The following is a 25,716-nucleotide window of genomic DNA, read 5'->3' as shown; positions in this document are numbered from 1 at the left end:
ACCCCTTTAAAAAAACAGCTACCTCATTTGCCTTCCAGAAAAAATTTGAAAACCCTCTACCAGTCACTTCTTAAGACTTTGAAGGGCTTTGGATAAAGGTAGTGTGCTATCAACTCTGGTCGTTGTCCTCCCTGGTACACGCATGTATTAATCCAATTTTTTTTGTGTTTGTGTCATATGCAGACTCGGAGAGAATGGGCACAGGAGAAATTAATTTTGTGTTTGGAAGTCTTTGGCTTCTGGGTTCTAGAATGCGTTCCGTGGGATATAGGTTTGGAGGGCTCTGAAATATTGCACTTTTTCTACTTTCCAATTTGCCTGAGGCTAGTCTTGGATAGAAGGGAGACATACTAATTCTAAAATGAAATAGAACTTACTCTACTCTTCATTCAGCTTCTGCACACAATTAGTAGCAAAAAGAGACATAAAAGAATACCACTTATATTTTAGTTGATTTTCTTAGTGTTTTTATTTAAATATTTGAAAGACTTCAGAACTCTCACTCTTTGGGGCCATACTGGTACCTATAATCTGTGAAAGATATTTAAAAAAGTAAAAATTTTCTTAAAAGATTAATGAACCTCAAATTCACAGATTCAAGTATTTCTCTTCCCACAGACTTCTTTGTCTTCATTTTTAGACTCCAACATTAAAAATAACTCTGTGATGAAATGAGATGTGACTTCCAGAAGAGCTTCTAGCCTGAGGAGATGCTCCAGGGGTGTGCTTGGGAGAGGCAGAACTCCTGGAAATGGATGTGTGAGCCGTTGTACTTTTAAGAAACTAAGAATTAGAAAATGTACCCAACATGACTAACTATGACCTTCAGGAATGTGAGCTGGTTTCCAGGAGGCACCCAGCTGGGGAAAGAGCATCTTCCGGATGTGCTGCCTTGGTGCTTACCTTGTGGAGTCAACACAGCCAGATTACCCAGCCACATGGAGTTCCTCTCCACCTGTGTGCTGAGTGCACATGGGCACATTTGAAGGGAGAGTTCCAAGGATGCAGACTAGAAGGCTCCATCAGCTTTTCCCACCTCTTTCCACTCTCCAAGGGTGTGCTCTCCGTGTTCTTCATTGGTTCCGCCTTAGACCTCTTTAAGTGACACTGAAGGGATCATATGAGAGTGTCTGTCATCAGCTCTATATCTATGTTGCTGTTGAGGATAAGGAAACTGAAAGAAGCTCTTTCTAGATGCTGTAAATTTTCTTCAAACTTGCTCTGAGAAATGACCAAAGTCAGGCTGAGGACACGTGGTCATGCTCCAGCTGGTGTGTTCCAGGTAGAAGGGTAGGAAAAGGGCATGGACTGAGTAGCCCAGACATGGGTGCATTCAGAGCCCTGAGGAGGTAATGTAAGACATTTTAGAGATTTCATCTATGAAACAAGGAAAATAGCCATTCTACAGAGTTGTACGATTCTAATGAGTATAGGTTTCCCTGGTGGCTCAGACAGTAAAGAATCTGCCTGCAATGCAGGAGACCCGAGTTCAATCTCTGGGTCAGGAAGACCCCCTGGAGAAGGGAATGGCAACCTACTCCAGTGTTCTTGCCTGGAGAATTTCATGGACAGAGGAGTCTGGCAGGTATAGTCCACGGAGTCACAAAGAGTCGGACACAACTGAGCAACTAACACTTTCACTAATGAGTACACACAGTACCGGGCAACGAGTAGATGCTCGACACTTCTTAACTCTGCTGGATGCTTGGGATACAGAGATAAACAAAGCAGGATCTGTGCCCACAAGTTGTACACACTCTAGTGGAAGAGAGTAACGCTTTATATTAATGTGATTAGCTCCCGGCAACTCTGCTCTTATGGCCTTCTTTGCAAAGAAATTGGATTGACTGGTTCCCCTGGGCTGATGGGCATACTTGCCTGGCCAGATTCTTATCATGAGTTAATTTTAATAAAGAGGAAAGCATTAAATGGTCACGATGATTTCCCAGATATTAATGATGCTAACATTTACAGGTCCAAGGCACTTAACACTTAAAAATCTCTTTCCAATGCATTATATCCTTGAACCTTACAAAGACATTGTAAAGTGGGTAGGACAGGTATTATCTTACTATTTTATAGACAGAAAAACTAGGGCCTGGAGCAGGATTTGAACCCCGATTTCTGACTCCTAGGATGCAGCTCTTTTCGTGATGGCATCGATTTTCTCTTTGACAATACTGAACTAGGGTCTTGTTCAGTAAAATGAAAAGCCCAGAGGCTTTAAAGACTTATGGATTGCCCTATAAAATGTGTGGTTATCTGAAGGATCACATACATGCCATGTTTTCTGTCCTGAGTATGAGTAATGCTTAGGCCAAGTCCAAGGCCTGGAGAAATCAGTGTTTAAATCCTTAAATACATTTCTTCTGGATGCTACCTAGTCTTCATAATAATAGCCCCATTGCTCAAAATCAGCACCCTACATTCTCATTAGGCATGCCTTATGTGGGCTTCCCCTAGCAAAATCCATTTAATAGCCCACAGAGATTTGTCACGTTGGATTTATCTTGCTGTCAGCTTCCAGAAATGTATAAATGCTACTATCACCCTTTTTCCTTTTTGGATTAAATCTGATTCACTTTCCCAAAGTTGAAATACTTAATAAAACATTTTAAGGCTAGAGAACCTGAAGCAAAGATCATTGCTGTTGGGAAAATAGAGAAAGAAAAAGAGAGAGACATCCTTGGGGAAAAGTTCAGGGCTCTGTCTTACCTTCTAATATATGGTATGCATTATTATGTATTTTGGAAAAATCAGTATTAGGCATGTGCTTGCAAGTTTTAGTAGGTGATTGTTCAAATTATTATGAAACATTTTACACCAACTGCTCAGAGAGCAAAATAGCGCCCTGAGTTGTGGAATCGATTTGCAAACTCATAATGCCTGGGAGGGTCTGGTTGCAGTGTTCTCTTACTTAATTTAGCACGAAGTATTACCTGAGAAATCTCAATGCTTAAAAAAATATCCAAAGACAACTTAATGCTCATCTAGTGCCTAGAAGTAGTTATTTCTGGTTGAAGCCAGTGTTAGGGGATGGTGTGAAAGAGGCGGGTGTGGAATGCAGTGTTTCATGATTTTTCATTGGCTACATTGTCAGTGTTAACGCCTTCCTTTCTATTTTTCTTCCTTAAAATCATTTCAGAGTAAAGGTTGTTGAAAGTATCAAGACATGTTACAGAATTTCTCTAAAGTCACTGAAACATAATGAAAATCACAAATGGGTTAGTAAAGTCACTGCTTCCCTACAGGGTTGAAATGCATTTGTGTGTGTGTGTGTGTGTGTGTGTGTGTGTGTGTGTGTGTGTGTGTGTGCGCCTGTGTTAATTTAGCACACAAGTACATGTCTACACAAGAATATAGGGGTGACCCAGAGGAATGGGATGGGGAGGGAGGTGGGTGGGGGGTCCAGGAAGGGGAACACATGTAAACTCATGGCTGATTCATGTCAATGTATGGCAAAAACTATTACAATATTGTAAAGTAATTAGCCCCCAACTAAAATAAATAAATTTATTAAAAAAAAAAAAACCTATTTAAAAATAATCTTTAAAAAAAAAAAATATAGTTTCTTCTGGGCTTCAATGAAGTTTTTGTGTTTCCACATATAGGTGAAAAGCCCATGTAATCTCATAAAACAAAGTGGAGCAAAACAATGAGACAAAAAACAAAACTTGAGATTTGAAAGATGAGGAAATGCTGTAACATACCTGCTCAGTCTGTTGCTTTTGGCTTTCACTCTTTATTCTTACTTGGAGTGGCTTATCTCCCCTACTCTGGATTAGAAAAAGCAGTATACTGCTTTCTTAAACTACTGCTTGACTATCTGAGTATCTTTGAGAAATAACCCTAGAAACACAGAAACCTTTGAAAGCAAACTTCTATCACAGCTGGTTAGTTTATAGTATATAGTTGTTAGAGGTAAGAACTGTCTTTGGTGGTGCTGTTTGCGGTGTCATTCTTGTGGATAGGAGAAGTGAAAGCACAGTAGGGCCATTTGCTCACAGGTGGATGGCTTTTAGCCTTACTAATACTGTACTGGGTTTTATTTACTCTACAAAAGAAATTATTTTCCAGATTTAAAAAGACTAAGAAAAAGCTGATGAGTTTGAGCAAACTTTAGGAACTTGTGAAGGACAGGGAAGCCTGGCATGCTGCAGCCCCTGGGGTTGAAAAGAGTCCAACACGACTGAGTGACTGAACAATAACACAGAGCATTACAGTACCAGTACCAGTACATTACAGTACCATTACAGTACCAGTACAGTACCAGCGGAAAAAGCATTAGTTTCCCTTTATACTTAAAAACAACAACTGCCAAACACCTCCTGTTACAAAAAGGTAAGTTTTCAGATTTTCCCTCTCACAATGAATTCTGAGCCCTTGTGTGGCAGAGTAGTAATGGAGCCTTACTCTTCACTCTGTGCCCTTTTATACATTTTGAATTTTGTATCATCTGCATCCATTACCTAACAAAAATATTAATATGAAATTAGAAAGGAAGATTTCAAGCAGGATGACCTCAGTGAGTCAGATTTGGAGCAGCGTATTAATGTATTTATTTTTGTCCACACTAATGCCTTTTACAGAGTCAATTTAATTCAGTGCAACAAACAACTACCATGTGCAAAGCTGGGTTGGGGGAGGCCTGGTGGGGTGACAAAGAACCTGCTTTCAAGGAATTTAACACCCAAGTCCACATTAACAGTAGCTATTCCCAAAGTTCAAAGCCTCCCTTTGTTTTTACAAGGGTCTAACCCAGTGTCCATTATCTAACACTACTATCTGGAAAGAGCATATAACAAACTGGTCATATACTGGGGAAATGGTTAAATACAGAGGATATTCGTGAAGGGCTTTCTGTTTTTCCACCCATTCATCAACAGAATATTTGCTACATAAAGCCCAATGCAGATGACCAATGACAAGCATGCAGAATTCCTGCCCTCAAGGCCTTACCATCTAGAGGTAGATTCAATTTCAGACTTCCTGGGTCTTCTGATGTCTGAGACAGGTATTTGAGCTACTGTATCAAAAAACAATGTGGTCTAGGAGATTTTCTTTGTTAGGGCAACCAATTCAAAAACAATATTCCCAAGGTTCAGTTGCTAAGTCGTGTCTGACTCTTTGGGACCCCCCCGAACTGCAGCACGCCAGGCTTCCCTGTCCTTCACTATCTCCCAGAGCTTGCTCAAACTCATGTCTGTTGAGTCAGTGATGCCATCCAACCATCTCATCCTCTGTTGCCCCCTTCTCTTCCTGCCCTCAATTTATCTCAGCATAAGGGTCTTTTCCAATGATCGGCTCTTTGCATCAGGTGGCCAAGGTATTGAAGGTTCAGCTTCAACATCAGTCCTTCCAATGAATATTCAGGGTTGATTTCTTTTGGGATTGATTGCTTTGATCTCCTTGATGTTCAAGGGACTCTCAAGAATCTTCTCCAGCACCACAATTTGAAAGCTTCAATTCTTCTTTGCTCAGCTTTCTTTATAGTCCAACTCTCACATCCGTACATCACTACTGGAAAAACCATATCTTTGTCTCTATGGACCTTTGTTAGGAAAGTGATGTCTCTGCTTTTTAATATGCTGTCTAGGTTTGTCATAGCATTCCTTCCAAGGAGGTTTAGTATAATGCATAAATAAGAATCTTTCAAATATGTATGGTATCTTTTAGACAAATCATTTTTTCCTTCAGGGAGAAGTCATTTATGGGATGAATACACAGAAGACAAATATGATAACAGCTTTAATTCTACACATAGCTCAGATAGAGTAATCCCACATTTTTCTGAAGGTAGTGAGAGTTGCTCAGTTGTGCCCTACTCTTTGTGACCCCATGGAATTTTCCAGGCTAGATTACTGGGGCAGGTAGCTGTTCCCTTCTCCAGGGGATCTTCTCAATCCAAAGATTGAACCCAGGTTCTCCCACATTGCAGGCAGATTCTTTACCAGATGAGCCACCAGATAAGTGGTGAATAATGTAATGTGATTTGTTAATAAAGACTGTTGCCCGAATAGGTAGCAGAAAGATTTCCATCACTTGCAATGAAGAAACATGAATTCTTGAATTCCCACAAAACAAAAAAGGAATTTTAAATGCATCAGCAAATGAGCATCAAGAAAAAAAAGGCTATTATAGAGAAATATTTGATTAGAAAAGCAGAACTATTGTGAGTAGAAGGTGTTCTCTTCCATGAGAGAAAGTGTTTAGAGTTCTGATTTATTTGTGTTGAAAGTTATCTTTTTTTTTTAATGTTGGTAAGAAAAAAGACAGACTGTAAGGCTAACTAATAGTTCAGTGCAAAGCATCTCTTAGGTTCTAATAGTTCACTTACTTTTTTCACTGTGCTTTCATCTTTAAAACGGATATCACTTATGAAAATTAAAAAGTCCTTGTGTTTAAATGTTTATATTCCTAATGTAATATATGCAATATTGCCATAACACATACATTATTACATAATTATTATCACTTGTGGAGGGTAGTTCTGCAAATCAGAATATTTTCTCATTGATTTTACTGTAAAACTTATCATTGGAATGATATCTGCTGTGGACTAAAATAAAGCTGTAATTCTATGTCTTCAGCAAGCTTAGGTTTTCCATAGCAGGATAGAAAAATTGAATCTTAAAAGATTTAATCTTCACTGCCTTTTTCTTTTCGTAGTGGTTCTTTTCCAAAAGCTAATAGAAAGCTTTTGGAGCTTGAATTGCTTTATGTTGTATATTTGTCTTTGTTTTTATAAATTTAATAGTCTGTGAGTTCATTCTCAAACACTAAACCACTACATACTAGAGATGAAATCTGATATGAACCATTCAGCTTTGTATTGCCAGTGATGTTATCAGAGGAGCTACAAGAAGAATTTCTCTAAATGGTCGTATAAATCTCACAAATGTGAAGCTGGTGCTCCGATTTGTAGTCCACGTAACGGGAAGCCTTGTTTGAATGAAGGGGTTGTTGTGATGCTGGGTTGATATTAGATCATTGACACTTAACCCAGTGACTCTTTAGTCTAAAGGAACTACTGATGGAAATGCACTGGGTGTTTTCAGCTTACTTTTCTTCTAATCAAAATTCATGTAGTCACCAAGTCCATAATTAGATAAGAAACAAGCACACTCATAAGAAACACAAGGACATGGGACAACAGGAAAAAAAAACAAAAAACAAGAGAGAACTGCAAAGATCACCATTTAAGGAAGCAAAATTTCTATTAGTAGTGAAAAGGTGCTCTAGTAATTGTTCACTCTGGCCTCCCTGCTCAATCAGGAATCCAGCTCAATTGGTAAAGAATCTGCCTGCAATGCAGAGGAGATGCAGGTTCGATTCCTGGGTCGGGAAGATCTACTGGAGAAGGGATAGGCTACCTACTTCAGTATCCTTGGGCTTCCCTTGTGGTTTAGCTGGTAAAGAATCTGCCTGCAATGTGGGAGACCTGGGTTCAATCTCTGGGTTGGGAAGATCCCCTGGAGAAGGAAATGGCTACCTACTCCAGTATTCTGGCCGAAAGAATTCCATGGACTGTATAGTCCATGAGGTCACAAAGAGTCAGACACGACTGAGCAACACTTCACTCACAGCATATCTAGGTACCATAGATACCTTGCTTGAAAATTGCTGTTTACAATTGGTGCATATAGTCAATTTCACAAGCAGGACTTCCTGGGGAAATGCCAAGGCCAAGACCCTGGATTTGTGTTGTCATACTTGTTGCCCCTCTTACAAACCCCCTACAGCAGATTTTCACAGTCTTTGATTGGTTCCACTTCCTTCAAAGATACTCTTGAACAGAACTTCTCAAACTTTACTGGGCATACAAATCACCTGGAGATCTTGTGAAATGCCAGTTCTGGTTCAGCAGGACAGGTCAGTGTTTCCAACAAGGTCTGGGTGAGTATGCATGAGTTACCAGCTCCTGGGTGATGCTGACTGTTGGTCAGTGGACCACACTAGAATCGCGAGGTTTGACAGGAAGTTCTTCAAGTGTGGCCCCAGTATCAGCAGCGTCAGAACTACCTGGTAATTTGTTAGAAATACCAGTTCTCTTTCTCTACCTTGGCCCTACAAAATCAGAAACTCTGAGGACAGGGCTTAGCTGCCTGTGTTTTCACAAACTCTTCCAGAGACTCAGATATACCCATAAGTTTGAGAACTAGTCTTCTAAACCAACGGTTTTGAACCATGCTTGTATATTACAGAGAACTGGAGCCTAAGAAAATGCAAAGACTTGGGCCTTATTCCAAGCTAGGAACACAAGACACCATTATTATTATTATTATCATCTCCATCTTAAAAATGAGAAAAAGGAAGGATGGTAAAATACTTGTCCAGCTAGGCAGTTAGAGTGGTGGGACTTGGAATGAAATCAAGACTTATCATCCCAGAGTCTTGTTCTTTCAGCTCCCTTTCTCTGACTGCTGAGGGCATTTACAGGATGGAATCCAAAATCAGAGACTAGTATCATTTATACTGTTCAGCCTACTGTGTGGGCCGAAAGCGCCCATCAATCTAGCTTCTTTCAAGAGAACTCTATTCGGAGAGGTCCTTTACATTGTCTGGCATTTCTCCCAATCAGTCACCAAGTATACACTTAATTTCTTTTTAAAAGCCACCTGGTTTTGTTTTTGTTCGTGTGTATGCCTTTTTGTTAAGTGGGTGAAGGATGTGTAATCTATCTCATGCATAATTTGTTTAAGACAAGTCATTAAAAATGCACTAAAGTTTAATATGCTGTATACGTTCCTGCTAGAGTTCTTTTCCCCATGTAAATGTAAATGATTTTGAAAGTTTTAAAAATAGTTTTTAAAGGTTTATTGCATGCCATTGCTCGCAATACCTCATTTTAAAGCTTTAAAATTAACATTTCTTTCATATCAATTTTATCTTCTGTTTGCCTGTTATTGATTTTTTTCTTTTTTTTTTACTCTTTCCGTGTCTAATGGAAACAGAGATAATGGGTCTTCGCTTTGTTTATTCCCTTGCTTATGCAGCAGCATCGTTTTGACGTGGTCAGCATAGCTCTAGGAATAGTGCTTTGAGCTGCTGGAGAAGGAATTTACCAACACACTCCATTTTATTTGTGTCGATGCTGAAAGAATCCTCCCCGTTGCTCCGCTTACCCTGTCACTGTTCCTTTTTGTTTGTTTCATTTAGTTGTGCTTTCGTGAGGCAGCCTCATTTTCCTTCAAGGATATCCTTGTGAGTGATCATCTCGAAAGATATATAACCTCTGAGAGTGACTAGGAAGATCAAACTAACTGCCACCAGCGAGTGGCTTCACCCTGATTCATGAGGCAATCACGACTTCTTACTAATCTCCACCACCAGCACCAGCTCTTTAACCACCGAGAATCCTTGAGGGGGGGAGGAGTGACAGGTTGCTGATCGCCATATTTTATCTTTCAATCCACAAATAATACGCAAAAAGCACACCTTTCATTTATTCCTTAATACATGTGAGATGTATTTATTGAGGTTTCTTTTCAAGGGGTGGGGAAATGCCAAATTCAAAAACGTGAACATTGTCCAAATCTATCAGCAAAAGATTGTCTTTTGTCAAATTTCAATTATCTGTGATAATAAGCATCAAGTAAAGGAACTAGGGAAAAGTAGATATGCAGAATAAAAGGCAAAAAGGAGTGGACCTTCCCCTGACAAATGAACTGTATTATCGTTTGTTATGGAGTTCAACTATCTAGCCCAGTATGGATGAATTAAACCTTATGATAATCACGAAATTTTACGTATTCAATACATTTTATCTCCTTGCCCACCAGATCTTTTTACCAGACTCACCCACAAAGCAGCAGATCGTGTCTGTGATGCAAGTATTAATGAGCAGGGAAATGGCCCACAGGCAGGAAGCTGGAAAGAAGAAAGGGGCCTTGATAAGCCACACATGGATAATTATTCTCTAGATAATTAAAAGCTGACGCTATGCAAGGGATAAAAATCAAAATACTGATAGGGCAAAAAATATTTCTTTTCCCTTGTGGGATTCTCTTCTGAAACTTTCCAGAAATTTGGTTCATGGCATTCTCTGCAGAACGTTCCAGAAATGATCAGAATGAAGCCCTTTTATCCAGTGCTTGGTGACTCCCAAGCATCAGCTTCTGGCTGTTCTTAGGTGCCTGAGCCAGTAGGGGCGCCTGCGGTCCAGAGCAGGGAAATGAACTTGGACTCCATCTCTCTCCCTGATTTGTTGCGCAGCTTTAAACAAGTCACCTTATCACCAGCTCTCCATTTTCTTATCTGTTTAGGCAGGATTATGTTGGCTGCTCACCCAGCAAATATATTTTAAAGATTAATGGAAGAGCACGTGCCTAGTAACTTCGAATTCCTTATGTCGAAGCAATACACCCTTCTTGTCGTACCACTAAAATTAATAAAGAAATATTGAACTCATTTTTATATAATCACGAAACACTACCAACTCAAAGGCTGTATTTTAAGAAGTTTCAAAGAAGTAAGGAACAGGGAAAGTTAAGCATAACTTCTGACCAGTGTTTTTCCTCAGAAGACTGTTGCCTGTGCAACATATCTTGAGGATTTCCCCTAAATCAGTTGATTAGACTTTTAAAATGTTTCTTCTACTCGTTTTCCTCCAACCCATCATCCTTGTTCCTGGCTGTTCAGAATTGAAAGGAGTTGCCTTTCCCCAACAACTGTTTTGAGTCCACTGAGAGCTACTCTTTTCTGTTTTTCCTTTTTAATTAAAAGTATTGAAAGAATTGATGTATAGTCGATTTACAATTTTATAGTAGTTTCAGGTGTATAACGTAATAGCAGCTACTTTTTGTGTGACTTCAGTAACCAATGGTAAGGGAGGACAGTGACCTTAATTTGGCTCCTGAGGATCTGTAAGGAATTAATTAAATACAAGAAATAAAGGGCTAAGAGAAATAACATTAAATGGTTGTGCTTGTGGAGGGCTAGTGTGTATCAGGACTAAAAACAATTTGACTCTACTGGTGGCTTTTCAGAATTCTTCAAGTACAAAATATGTATCTACTTATCATATTACAAGTTAGTAAAATATATACATGGGGCATAGAAAGTACTGGCTTCCCTGGTGGCTGAGCTGGTAAAGAATCTGCCTGCAGTGCGGGAGACCTGGGTTCAGTTCCTGGGTTGGTGAGATCCCATGGAGAAGGGAACAGCTACCCTCTTCGGTATTCTGACCTGGAGAATTCCATGGACTGTATAGTCCATGGGGTCACAAAGAGTCTGACGCAACTGAGCGACTTTCACTTTCACAGAATGTTAGCATCATTTCTGGGTCCTGGTTTTTGTTGTTTAGTCCCTGAGTCATGTCTGACTCTTTGCGATCCCATGGACTGTAGCCCACCAGGCTCCTCTGTCCATGAGATATCCCAGGAAAGAACACTAGAGTGGGCTGTCATTTTCTCCTCTGGGGCATCTTCCTGACCCAGGAATCGAACCCACCTCTCCTGTGTCTCCTGCATCTCCTGCATTGGCAGTGGACTCTCTACCATTGAGCCACTAGGGAAGCCCAAGATACAAAATGGGTCAAAGACATATTTCCAGAAAGAATATAGGCTCATTGAATAGATGAAACTACATGAAATTTAGAAAACTCTAAAATTACTGCACTCATCTTTTTGGAAATTAAAATCTCAACTAAGAACCATGGAAAAAGAGATTTAAAGTCAAAAGATATATACTAGGTAAACCTTTGCTAATTAATGTTTCCCTTCTCATATTGAAAGTATTTTTAAGCCAGATTTACTCCAAATGTTGTATAAACCTCACTAATTATATGCACATACTGAAAATCAGACCATATTAGCACTTAGGTGCAGCTAGCTCAGAAAGAGAATGGGACAAGTATTTAAAAGTTCTTCATAATTTGAAAGAGCCTTTTAGGTCAGGAAATGAGGACTATAACATCTGGTTAAAACTAAAAGAGAATTTTAACTAATTGTTCAAGCTGGACAATAGCCAAAACCCTGGAGTTAGCGCACCTGGATAATATCCATATAATGTTTCTAGAGAAATAGATTCTGGTAAGGAAGCAAATAATGGAACTTTTAAAGATTAATGAGGGAAATGGAGTAATTTTAGGAAACAAATTTATAGAATGATGTCGTATAATAGTGATGTTTGAAGCTTTAGAGGACAAACCAATTTTATAGAGAAAACAAGAAGCACCATGAAATCTGTGTTGTTGTTGTTGTTTAAATGTCTTTAAAGTCCTGTTTACACAAACAGACTGAGTTTAATATTTCAGTTTTCTTCACATATGACATATACTTTCCATTTAGTGAGGTAGATTTAGGTTCACCTTTCATTTCAACTTAGCTAAATATGTCAATTCTCCTAAAATCCAGCGAGAGTATATTAAGTGTGAGTGAGACACAGTTAGTGAAGACAGAAGAGAAAAAGGAAATTTCAAGCTTTAGATAAGAAAAATGAAAATCCTTAGAAAATGTGTTTAGTAACCCTTTGGTACTCTTGTTGCTCAACAACCCAAAAAGAAAAAAAAAGGCCAATAAATTTAAAAATAAGTTACTGAACTAAAAATGATAACTTTCACACAGCACAACTGCACAAATGGATTTCATACTGTGGTATGGTACTGAGTGGTGCAACATTGCTAATGGTATGGAGACTATGTGTAGAAGTTATTTTAAGACTTACTGATAAGACCGTTTCTTGTTCTGTTGCTTGATTCTCATCAGTACGTGCAGTGATCTGTTCAAACTGAGTGCCTTGGCTTCAGATGGGAAATTTGGGGTCAGAAGCAAAATTTTAGTATATAGCTGTGAATTGTAAAGGAAGACTGCTACCAGGAACAGTAAACAAAACACCACAGTTGCCACCACTGAAATCCTAGTGTTAATTAAGGGAGGTATGATATAGCCCTATTTATAGGAACTAACTTGCTTATTGGTATAGCATGCCCAAGCAGTAGGGTTATTGATGCAATACAGATTGGGTTTTAGAGAACCAGTATGGAACTTGAGATTTCTAAATGTAAATTAAAAGCAATGTCTTATGGGTCAGGTAATTCTAGGTATTAGATATAATCAGTTCAACCTCAACTAAAATATTGGAATAAAGAGGGAAAATTACTAATCAGTCACTAGATAATAGAATGAAAAGCCATAGGCATTTAAAAAAGAATAAATAATGATAAGAAAATCTGATTACTTTTTTGACAGAATTCTGAGAGATTAAGTCAATGAAATTGCTATGTTATACTTTGATTTTGGTTTTATAGATCATGAAATTATATTTGCAAATTTTATGCAAATTTACTAAGAGATTAATGTTGCCATGTTCTATAGATGTAGGACAAAGAAAATCCTGTTAATGCCATCGGTTAAAAAAATGTATAAAGAGATTCCAAGGTCATGAATTCTGTGTTTAGAAGAGCTGAATAGTTTCATTCTCTTTTTAGAGCCACATTTCTCACCTCTTTTCGGATGCACATATTCTATAAATGCTTGTGGTTGGTCACAGGAATGGACCATAGAAGGCAGCACACCTACTGACAAAGGTTTATATGGTATTTTCATTATATCATTCATTTTTTCAATGAGTAAGTTTTTGAGCACTTACCATATTGTCCAGATGCTGAAGTATATGGGTTAGATCAGTGAACAAAACAGATGAAATCCATTTTCTAGTGGAGTTTATATTATGGTGGCTAGAGGCATAAAATAAACAAGATAAATATGAAAATGATGTAGTGTGTTAGAAGGTGATCTGTGCTATAGAAAAAAAGATAGATAAGTGTATTGGCTATGTGGGGTAGGATTGCAGTTTTAAGTAGAGTAGTCAGGGTAAGCCCAATTGTGAAGAGGATCTTTGAACGAGAACTTGATGCCATGAGTGAATTCGCCATATGAAGGAGGAGAAGTGTTCCACGTAGGGGAACAGACAATACAAAGGTCCTAAGGACAGAATATGAATCTGGAGAACTCAGTAGTAGATGAGGTCAGAGTTAACAAGGGATCCAATCACATTGTTTTTTTGGCCGCTGTTAGCATTTTAGCTTTTATTCTAAGTGATGGGGAGACATTAGATAAATTTAAACAAGGAGTGAAATGATCTGACTTACTATTTGAATACATCTTTCTGGCAACTGCTGGAAATAGATCCTAAACGGACAAAGATACAAGCAGCATGACCGCTAGGAGGAGGCTCTTATTACTCTATGGGGTTAACTTTCTAGAATAAAATTATTTTCGGAATTGCAGCTTTGAATTTTATAGCCTAAATTCCATGAATACAAACATTTTTATTTCAATATATAGTTAAAGGGATATTATTTCCAAGAGTCATCTATTGAAACAATATTTGATCCTTAAATTTTCAAGATCATAAATCAAATACATAATTTAATTAATGTAATGATTTATGTGTGCAATATTTTACAGCTTTCCATATGCCTTTACAAGGCAAGAACTTATTAAACCATGTAAAGACCCAGTGAAGTTGGAGAGATGATTATCATCTCATTTCAGGTAAAGAGAGTTTATCTTTCAGACTAGTTAGTGGTAGAGCCAGGATAGGGATCCAAGTGTTCTTACTTCAAGCCCAAAGTTCTTTCTACTCTATCACTTTGCTTCAGACTAGCCTTTGAAATTTGTTGTACTAGGACATGACCTACCTTAAAATTACTGTTAATGACTTACAAATGAAGGAAATTTTCAGAAGGTATTATATTAGAGGGGAAGAAGTAGTGTACAGGCAATTAATGAGAAAGAAATAATAAAAATCAATCTTGATAACTTTGATACTTTATTTCCTGACCTTTTACTTTCACCCAGAAGTCAATTTATTCAAATACTACTAGAAATTGGAGCTCACTCAAGGTCAAAAGTTATGGTGGTATGGCTACTAGCCAAAGCTAACTTCATGTCAAAATTATCTTTAAAAAAGCCTATGCTGAAGGTGTCTTCAGGGTCAAATATAAAGGTATTACAAAAACCTTGGGTCAAACACACCTCTTAAAAAATTAAATGATGTGAGGTTGTCAAAAATTAGTAAGATCTGTGGAACTTCATTTAACATGTTAAAACTATCATAGATTATGATTCTTGCCAGTTTTTTAAGCTTTAAAACTCTTTTTCTTAATCAAGTGGAGAAATTGTCCAATTGTTACTTTAAATTTTATTACCAGCATCTGTCTTTTCCCTACCCTATTTGCATCTCAAAACTGCCAAGCAACCCTTCCTATTCTTGCTGAACACAAGATATTTCCTGATATATGATTTCAAACTCCTTAACAAGTGTGACCTTAATTAAGAGTTTGAACTTTGCTCTCTGTCTCTTTGATTCCACAACCATCAGCCAATACTGACCAGTCTTAGAAGTCTCACTTTCCAAGTTGACCAGTAGGCCCACTTGGTTGGGTCCCATTGTGAATACAGCAAATTCATTGTTTCTCCATGTTTCCTCTACTTGAGAGGGAAAAGCAGTGTGAGGAACAAAGTTAGGACAGTTGGGATGCTAAAAGAGCAGAATCTCTCTGTAAATCAAGTACACTAATCAATCTAGATTGAGTGTAAAATGATTTTTATTGAGCTCCTTCAATCTATCAGGCACTGAGCTGTATGCTTTCACATTTATTATTTTGTTTATTTTCTTTCAATCTTATGAGGGGAATGTAAAATATATTTCTATTTTATCCATAGAGAGATTGAGACTCAAAGAATTTAAATAACTCTAAGTTTTTTCTCTAAGAACAATTTTTCTTAGAGATTGTTCGATGCCAAAACAAAACTTGAGACTGTTCGATGCCAAATCTCATAGAACAGTTTTTTTTTCAGTCCTGCTGATTCAAAGTTAATCTCACCCCAGATATTATACATAATCCTCTGAGCCCCACTGCTTTTATATCTTTCACCTTAAATAGAGAAGTGAATGCTTTTGGGTACCTGGAGATGCCATGTTCACAGATACCGTGGCTATAGATTAAATTCACTCTGTGGGCAAGTATCTGTTGGATTGAAGACAGCTCAGTCAATATAAATTGTGGTAAAAACTGAAGTTAATTAGCTGAGATAGATGTATATCCCAGGGCCAAATATTATTCAATGACACCTACCTTATACAAGGGTTCTTCATACAAAACCCAAGACTCCACTTATCAAGAGTGATGGCATAGTTAAAAGTTAGAATCGAAGTTTAAAAACCCCTTATTTTCAGTTTATAGTTTGGTTAAATATGATTACTAAAATGCAATATTATTAAACAGAAACAAAGCCACGAGAGAAAGTAAGAAGATGATGATATTCATCCAAGTAAAATATTAATGACTTCTAAAAGGAATGCTGACAGACTATAGGTAAAATCTGATTAGAAAATTAATGTCAGATGTATTAGTCAGAGATGATCTCTCCATATTGATTTAAATTACATGACTCAAAAGAAGGGCCCCTCCTAAGTCTTGATGTTCTTTCAGCCATACTGACCTCGATTCAGAGCAACATTTGACATTCAGCTTCATCTTCATCCCCGCTGATCTCGAGAACCTATTTGTCTTTCCTTCCCTAAAGTCCAAAAGTTTGTTCCTTCAAGATCTTTATACTTTCTCCAAATTAAAAAGAAAAAGACTAAATTTCCCCCACACTGATTAAAATCATATACCTTAAAAGGTGTCATTTACATTATTTTGGAAATACACCATCACTTAAAAAAAAAAATTGGCTACACCGCACTGGGTCTTCATTGCTGTGCTTGAGCTTTCTCTAGCTGCAGTATGTGGGCTTAATTGCCCCCTCTTACCTCCTCAGGCATGGGATCAATCTTAGTTCCCCAACCAGGGATCAAACCCATGTCCCCTTCATTGGAAGGCAGATTCTTAACCACTGGACCACCAGGGAAGTCCCACACTATCACTTCTTGACATCAGTCACTAAGATGTATCTAACTGTCAGTAAGACTCTACCTTGTAATTTACACAAAGTGAATTTACAAGGAATATTATAACATAAAACATTCCCAGTTCTGTTTTCCCCTCTTTTTTTCTTAATATTTGAGGTCAATTTTATTAAGAAAAGAAATTGCACTTGGCCACAAATTGTTGGATGGTAACCTTTCTTAGGTTTGCACGTTAAAATTTGAAAGTATAATGAGAAAAAAAATGAGATGGGACCAAATGATCTTAAGCCTCTCTCTTTCCTTGTCTCCCTCTCCTCTATTCTTTTTCTTCCCCTTCATCTCTCTCTCATTTGTTCTTCTATTTATTAATCTCCTACATGAAAAAGGCAATAACCTGAATAAATAGGGCAGAATAAACAGGTATGGGCCCTTAAGACCACAGTGAAAAAAGACATCAACACTGATAGATACATATGTGGTGATACACGTGGGTACTCAGCAATACTCTGAAACAACTGCATGTCTATTTAATGAGAAATATGCACTACTCATGATTTTAAGTAAAGATATTTTTAAACTAAATACAAATCAGTGTTTATTATTCTTTCTATTCATTTCCTTTGCATAAAAAGTAAATCCTCTGATATACAATTATTCTTAAAATATTCTGAGAATCAATTCCTATGTGTGTGAAATATGGCATTGGACAGTTTTTTTTATCTTTATCTAAAGCTTTTTAAAAAAACTTTAAAACTTTTTTTTTAAGTTGTTTTAAACTTTATCTGAAGATGTTTTCAAGGACTGACTATAGCACAGGGAACTATACTCAAAATTTTATAACTATAAGGGAAAAGAATCTGAAAAATAGCATATAGAATATATATATATGCATAACTGAATCACTTTATTGTACACCTGAGACTAACACAACATTGTAAATCCACTATACTTCAATACAAAAATAAGTTCTTTTCAGGTCTAAAATACTGTGACATTGAAACATTTCATGAATCATCAGGTTTGGTGTCTATACGCTGCTGGTTTTTTTTTTTTTTTTGCATTATGAATCCCTATTTCAACACTCATAAGAATTACCTTTACCCTTACATCTTAGGATATTTTTGTGCCATTCTTGTTTCCTTGGGATTGACAAGGCGAGCAAACTCAGTTTTAGGTCTTCCAAATTTCAGAGAAGATACACAAAGTACCTAATTTCTGGTGGTTGTTTAATGATGGTATTGATTGATTAAATAAAGAGCTTGAACTCTACTACTAGAGAACCATGTCACATTTGCCTTCATGAAGATCATTCACGGGGAGGGGTGAATTCAGCTAAAAGATAGGGCCATTTGATCTGAGCCAGTGTCCAGGATGGTTTAGGGCCATCTTGCAGTCATCTAGTGGAAAAACTGAACAAAGGAACAAGCTTACAACCGAAGAAGAGAAGGATGCTTCAAAGAGATAGGCAGAGTTTTTTAGTTTTCTTCTATTCATAATATGCTTAAATAGCTTCTTTAAACTTTTAAGCAAATAGCATATAGTGTGGATGATAAAACCTAACCTTGCCTATTTCAACAATAATTCAAAATACTTTTCAAAGATTTTAGATTGAGCAAAACACAAAAGGCAGTTTGTTAAACATTTTCTCTTGATTGTTAAACACATGTATCCACAAAATTATATTTATTATTGATCATTTAGGCTAATATTTATCAAAATTCATTTAGCAGAATCCCTTTAAAATCTAAGAAGTCCTGTGAGTTCATTTTCCCAATACAAATAAAATATTTTCTCTTTAAAACTAGAACACAATATTTTCCCAATAAATTAATTCTACATTTAGAAGGTTCCTCTGAAAATGAACTGTGGTTTTAATAAGGATCTTGAAATTCACTGACATGTGAATGTTCCCATATTAGAGTACAGCTTACATTCATTAGGTGTGTGACTAAATTTCCTGTTTAATTTTAGGTTAATGAAATAAATACTTTAATATAGCTCTATTTTTTTTTCTAATCCTCATAGTTTATGAATGAATAGGGCAGCAATCCAAATTCTAGGCCTCTTACACGGGGTCAGAAGACTGGACTTACTTAGTGGACTATTCATCCCACTTGGAGTACAAAGGAAGTTGTCTGAAATCTTTTGGTAATAACAGAAACGTGATGAAGAAGTCTCATAAGACAAAGCAGGGTTTTCTCTGCTGAAGGGATGTTTCACTGTGAAACCCAGGAGGAGGCTGCCGAATGTGCGCAGTGATCTCTTTTGAGGACTTAAGAATCAGTGGCTTCAATAAGCTATGAGGACAAAGTGAAACGACACCTTTATAGTTTCCAATGGCTCAGAAGACTCCACTTCGACATTTCATTTTACCTTGGCCAACAACTGCAATGAAAAATAGCCCAGACACATGATAGGATATGCCCTTATGCATGATATTTTGTATCAGATATATCAGTCACATTGCAAAGGACTTAGATCAACTTAAAAAAATAAAACCCAATAGAATGATTACAGCCGCTGCCTAGAATGACAAGTATTATCAACAAAAATTAATCAGGCGCATCTTTTAGTGAACTCAATTAATAATGTGCAACAACAGGGTCTCTTTTCTTAAGATGAAAATTAATTAGTGGAGGGAAGGTCACTTGGAGATGCTGACATCACTCATCAGAATGCTCTGGCAGCTCTAATTATTTGTCTTCCAGGCTTGGGTGATCAGAAATTATTGCAATACCTGAGCAACATTTTGAAAAAGCTTTGTGCATGGCTCTTTTAATTAGACCTGGTATTTGATTAATGCAGTGGAAGCGTTTAGATCAGCCTCTTATCATTGAGTGACTTAGAAGTTTTAGGGAATTATACTGTGTGAGACAGGGTCACAGAAGAGGTTTGGAATCTATATATTTTTATTAATAAAGAGTTATAATGTTAAATGAGATTTATCTTTCTCTTATAAGCACTCCATTTATTGCCAAGCCAGATAATGTATGGTATAGAATTTTATGTATTCATATTTCAAGCATTTTTTTTCTTTTTTGCCTCTCAATGAAAATAACCATGCTTGGAGTTTTAGAATTGAACAATTTAATCTGAAAATCTTTCAGGACTTCATGTAGGACAACATCTCAAAGGATGAATATAATTGTATGTCAAAATTCAACATTAAGAAAATTCAGTTAGGGTCTTTTGTGTACAGACATTGCGGGCTCATAACGTAAATATAGAGACAAACTATCCTGGACAAATAGACTCGGAAAAATATCATAATATTGTCAATATTGATATAACTACTTATTTCATGAGTTGAATAATTGCATTTTAAAATTTTGGAGAATTAAAAAATATGTGATAAAACTTGCCTACATTAACTATGTAACTGTTTATATATTTGAGGGGTTTTCATGCAACTTACATGGTATTCATACTAAGCTGATGTTCAAATTAAATGTCAGCTGTGATTTGGCTACATGTTTCTTCAAAGACCACAGGATGAAGTAGAATTAGGGTAAATTTTATAATAACATTTTAATCTGCAGGGTGACATATTCAAACTTTTCAATTTTGCTGCTCACTTACTCACTGACCTAATAGGAAGTAAGTAAGTGTTAGTAAAGAAAGCTGAGCGCAGAAGAATTGATGCTTTTGAACTGTGGTGTTGGAGAAGACTCTTGAGAGTCCCTTGGACAGCAAGGAGATCCAATCAGTTCATCCTAAAGGAAATCAGTCCTGAATATTCATTGGAAGGACTGATGCTGAAGCTGAAGCTCCAATACTTTGGCCACCTGATGCGAAGAACTGACTCATTGGAAAAGATTCTAATGCTGGGAAATATTGAAGGCGGGAGGAGAAGGGGACGGCAGAGGATGAGATGGTTGGATGGCGTCACCGACTCAATGAACATGAGTTTGAGTAAACTCTGGGAGTTGGTGATGGACACGGAGGCCTGGTGTGCTGCAGTCCATGGGTTTGCAAAGAGTCGGACATGATTGAGGGACTGAACTGAACTGAAGTGTTAGTCGCTCAGTTGTGCCTGACTCTTTGCGACCCCGTGGTATGGGTACAGAAACACACGCACATCTTCTTTCAAGAATATAGGTTTCTTTGTGTACTATAGTTGATCCAATTAGAGAAGCAGCATGGGGTAGTAAAAGGCACTTGGCTTTAGATCAGAAAAAATCTGGGGTGAAATCTTGACTCCATTGTTTAACATTTGTGTGATCATGAGAGAGATGCTCAGTCTCTCTGGAGGTCAATGTCTTGGCCTGTAAAAGTAGCCCTAATCTTATGACTAGTAAGGAAAATTAAATGAGATGATGTATTTGGAATGCTTACTGTGTGCTCAGTCACTCAGTCATGTCTGACTCTTTGCAACCCCATGGGCTGTAGCCCTCCAGGCTCCTCTGTCCATGGGATTTTTCTGGACAAGAATACTGGAGTGGGTTGCTGTTTCCTCTTCCAGGGGATCTTCCCAATGCTCTCTATAGTGATCAAAATCTTGCAGGAGTTCAATACATGTTAATTTCATTCGCAATGTTGAACACTGAGGTTTTGATGATCTTTTAGTTATTTGTAAAAGGATCTAAGTGGTTTGCATGATTTTCAGTTTAATAGATCAACCTTGAAACTAGATGGACTCTATTTTAAAACAGTAAATATACCCTTAAAATCAGCAACTTGAGGATATTTATATACCTTAAATGTATCGCTTATAGATTCTAATTAATGATCTATATTAGAATTGTCTGGGATGTAGCCGTGTTTCAGATATTAATGAAAAATAAGGTAACTTGTCCTATACTCACTGGTAAAACATTTGGATACTTATTTCTGCTGATGAATTATGCATGCAAAGTCCGAATGAGGCACACTGATTTATTTTCCCTCTTTTATGCCTTGATTTTCAGGCTGTGTGCAAAGCAGTGTATATTTTTTCTGTCCTGCACTCCCACTGACTATATTATGCTCCTGGGGCTCTTCAAGTGGAGGAGATACGCAGCTCTGCTCACGGATGGCAGGTTGGCCTATAAAGCCAAGGTAGCAAATGGGCATTTGGGAGAAAAGATTTTAAAATTAGTGTCAGATGTGGAATTGTTAGGGCAAAGTACAACATCTCTGCTCAGATGTCAGTTCCAGTCACACTTCTATACCTCTCAAAACCCCGCCATTTAAAAATCTATGAACACACATCTTAAAAACTTCAAATTAAGACCGCTGAGTAGACCTGTAAAATATTGACCCTGGATAACTTAAAAAAAGTATCTAACAAATATTTGTACAACAGTAAACATGTGCCAGGCATTATTCTAGGTTTATTAATGAGAAAGAAAACCCAGAATTAGGAACAGTATGCTGTTTCCAAAAGACAACAGAGTGAAATAAATGAGAAAAAATGCCTGAAATACATGTGCTTGACTGCTTTACATACCAACTGGTATTATACAGTGTCACCTGCTCCCAGTGATAAGAAATGTCAAATCATTAGCTGCCATCGAGAGGAAGGTTTTCTGTTGCTACCCCCATTCAGATTTTCTGGTTAGAGGATCAGTTTCCTTGGAAAAGGGTTTTGTGTTATTGGCTGACTCCAATCCCTGCAGATGCTCCTGTGTCCATCCGTAGAGTCTCCAGATACGTGGGGGCTTCCCAGGTGGTGCTAGTGGTAAAGAACCCGCCTGCCAATGCGGGAGACATAAGAGACACGGGTTCTATCCCTGGGTCGGGAAGATCCCCTGGAGGAGGTCACGGCAACCCACCTTAGGGTTCTTGCCTGGAGAATCCCATGGACAGAGGAGCCTGGTGGGCTATAGTCCCTAGGCTTGCAAAAGAGTTGGACACAACTGAAGCGACTTAGTACACATGAATGCATGCAAGCAGATATCTGAGGACTCTCTACAGCATCTTTCCTCTTCTGTTCCAACTCACTTCCAGGTCTGGGATGGGCTGTGCTGTACTCCACTGTGCCCACAACGCAAGGTGAAGAAGCCAGGGCCACAGGACTTGGAGTCTGGAGACGTGGCTCAATGTTCTGCTCCTGTCACTAACCCATATCTCTAAGCTCTTTAAGGTCACATCTGGCTCTGTAATCCCAGGGGTAGGTATATATTAGATTAGGAGCTCGTCAACATCAGCAGCTATATCTAATTCATATTTGTATCTCTAGGGATAAAGGAAGAAAGGGTGGGAGATAAAATTTCCACACAAGGCAAATCTTCCTTCTACCTTTCCTCATACTGCTTACTTGACGTAGCTTCAACTTCCTACTCAAAGGGCAAATAATTCCCTGCATTATGATAACTAATTGATTTTATTGCTAGAGAAATTAGTACAAAGAGATGGTACCATGAGTAACATTCCACTTCAATGCACATTGAAACTTCTTTTCAACATTCTTTTAAGTAATTTTCCAAAAATGCAACCTCCAGTTCTTAAGTCATGAATATGTTTTGTTGGCCAGCATTTCAGTCTTTTTATCGTAGAAATCATGACAGATCCTTGCTAATTTTATGAAATTTGATTAGCACCTAACAGGAGGAAATGGCAACCCACTCCAGTATTCTTGCCTGGAAAATCCCATGGGCAGAGGAGCCTGGTGGGCTACAGTCCATGGGCTGTAAAGAGTCGGACACTACTGAGCAACTAACACTTTCTTCTTTCTTTCTAACAGTATGAATTGGAGGTTCTTACTAAGCATTGTCAAAGGTAGAAAAATTGAAAAGGTATTGCATGTAAAAGAAGCAAAATATCTTTGAAAAGTTAATAAACTTTTCTTATAAGATGCTAAAGTAAGAATTTTCAGAGTACTGTTTTAGGGACATCCATGTTGATTCGTTTTTTGTATGCCGCAAACTCTGGCTGGCTACGGGAACTTAGACAAGCTGCTTCATCCCCAAGCCTCAGGTACTGTACTTATAAACTGGGCATATGTAGAGAAGAGTTACCTGGGCTCTGCAACTTTTCTCTGTCAAGATGCTAAAAATGGTACCAAGTAACCTAGAAGGTTTCAAAAATCACAAATCTTCTCCTAAGAGAAAGACCCTAACATCCAAACTGCAAAGTGAAATTGTGTTTTCTACAACAACTATTTGTCTAAGGTAATTTGGTGGGTAAATTGTAAGATCATTCAAAATTCAGTGATGACTTAAAAACATCCTACTTTATTTACAGGTGAGTCATCCCGTCCTCCATTTCCTCTAATTGTGTGGTTGACAATTAGAAAAAATTTCCCCTAGGATTATTTATCAAACAGACATACATTTATCCACCTAACTTGCCTGCAAGTTTTAAATATTTAAAGCTGGATAGACTTGAGGTGTTTTCAGATTTGAAATAAAATATGGTACTTTTGAAAAGATTCTATCGTCAACTGTCTTCTGGAACTTGTTTTAATTTATACCATTTGAAGCAAATTATAATAAACAAGCCCTTTTCTTCTTAGTATCATACATCTTATTGTCTCCATGATCTGATGAGTAACTGATTAAATTAACACAACCTTTCTCTGCATTGAGACACGGGGAGTTATTGACAATAGTATATATCACTTCTTAACAAATTCCTCTGTGATTTTTCTCAAGCCTGTTCATCTGCTTCTATTCAATCAATAGAAAATGTTTGTAAGAAAAATACTGCTAGTAAATTCTTATACTTTCTCGGGACACATAATTTAACTTGTCAGAAGTCTTTCCATGTGTATACAATAAGACCTTTCTGTTTGACAAATACAAGGATGCCCAAGTTGTTTTGTCAAATGCATCACCTCAAGTTATATAGCTAACTGTACGCATTTGATCACCTTGCTAACTATTTTAAATCAAGAAACAAAGGAAACTACACATGTATATTAAAACTGATTAGCATTACACCCTAAAGCAATTAAATAAATATTAGAAGAAACTCCCACAACCCTTTGTTTTGCTATAAGGGGCTCAGCTGTGCTCCTTCTAACCCTAACTACATCACTTCAAATTACCAGTAAATTAACAGAGGAACACTTTCAACCTCAGAGCAGATTTGATCCAAATAGTCTTTAAATGCCATTTCTGTTCCTATTAACCTAAAGATCGGCATAACAGATATTTTTTCGAGGCTGCCCAGCAGTCTAGGGCATTAACGGTGAAGTTGTGACAGCACTTTTCATGATGATTTATGATTCCATGTTTAACTTGATTACGCCAATGCTGACTCTGAATACTATTTCAATTAGTGCACAGAAGGTCACATCACAAATATTCCTCTATAATCTATTCCTATTAACACTAATACACAGAGTAACCAAATCTTTTCACCCTTGTTGATTCACATCATCCATAGCCCTAACTGCAGGCTTGTTTACCAGTTTACTGCCTTGGACACTTCCGAAATAGTAATTTTCACTCCTTTGAGTATCATTAATAGCTGTGCTATGACATGGGGAATAAAGCATCTCTCTGCTGGCATTTGTGCATTAATAATTATCAAAGTCTCAGATTTATTAAACAGGAGGTCTGCTTTCTAAACTGCCTGTCTAAAGCATTATTTCATGACCAATTACTAAATAAGTATACAAAAGATTTTTTAGGGAAATGAACCTGGCTTCCTCCTAAAATCAATTTGAGCAACAACTTTCTCTCATTATTGCTCTCTTAACGACTTCAGGGAATTGCTCCCAGATAGATGTAACCAATCATAATCCAGTTTTCTTTTTTGACTAATTTCTATGTCTAATCATTGGGGAAAACAGAGAATATTGGGTCATCAGGTCTTTCTTTTCTACCTGAAAACTGCTTATTAAACAGTCCCTGTGGGACAAAATTAAGACTACAAAGGGGAGTGGAGTTTTACGGGAAAAAAAAAGTTTTCAATTTGTCCAAAGGTTAA

General features: G+C 37.5%; 2 long non-coding RNA genes across 2 annotated transcripts; one reads left to right on the top strand and one right to left on the bottom strand.

Annotated features, from left to right (window-relative positions):
* Positions 1–444: 444 nt before the first annotated feature.
* Positions 445–11,189, bottom strand: LOC145530102 (uncharacterized). Its single transcript, XR_014071458.1, has 3 exons — positions 11,067–11,189; positions 9,802–9,870; positions 445–1,341 (listed from the first exon to the last, which is right to left on the bottom strand). It is a non-coding gene; the product is annotated as an uncharacterized LOC145530102 (long non-coding RNA).
* Positions 7,630–24,209, top strand: LOC145530101 (uncharacterized). Its single transcript, XR_014071457.1, has 5 exons — positions 7,630–7,872; positions 13,430–13,537; positions 14,412–14,498; positions 21,768–21,878; positions 22,789–24,209. It is a non-coding gene; the product is annotated as an uncharacterized LOC145530101 (long non-coding RNA).
* Positions 24,210–25,716: the final 1,507 nt, after the last annotated feature.

This window comes from Giraffa tippelskirchi, chromosome 12, assembly GCF_054371585.1.
Source record: "Giraffa tippelskirchi isolate mGirTip1 chromosome 12, T2T-mGirTip1v1.2.pri, whole genome shotgun sequence".
Lineage (NCBI taxonomy): Eukaryota > Metazoa > Chordata > Mammalia > Artiodactyla > Giraffidae > Giraffa > Giraffa tippelskirchi.
The sequence above is the reverse complement of the archived record's forward strand: the minus strand, read 5'-3'. Positions and strand labels throughout refer to the sequence as shown.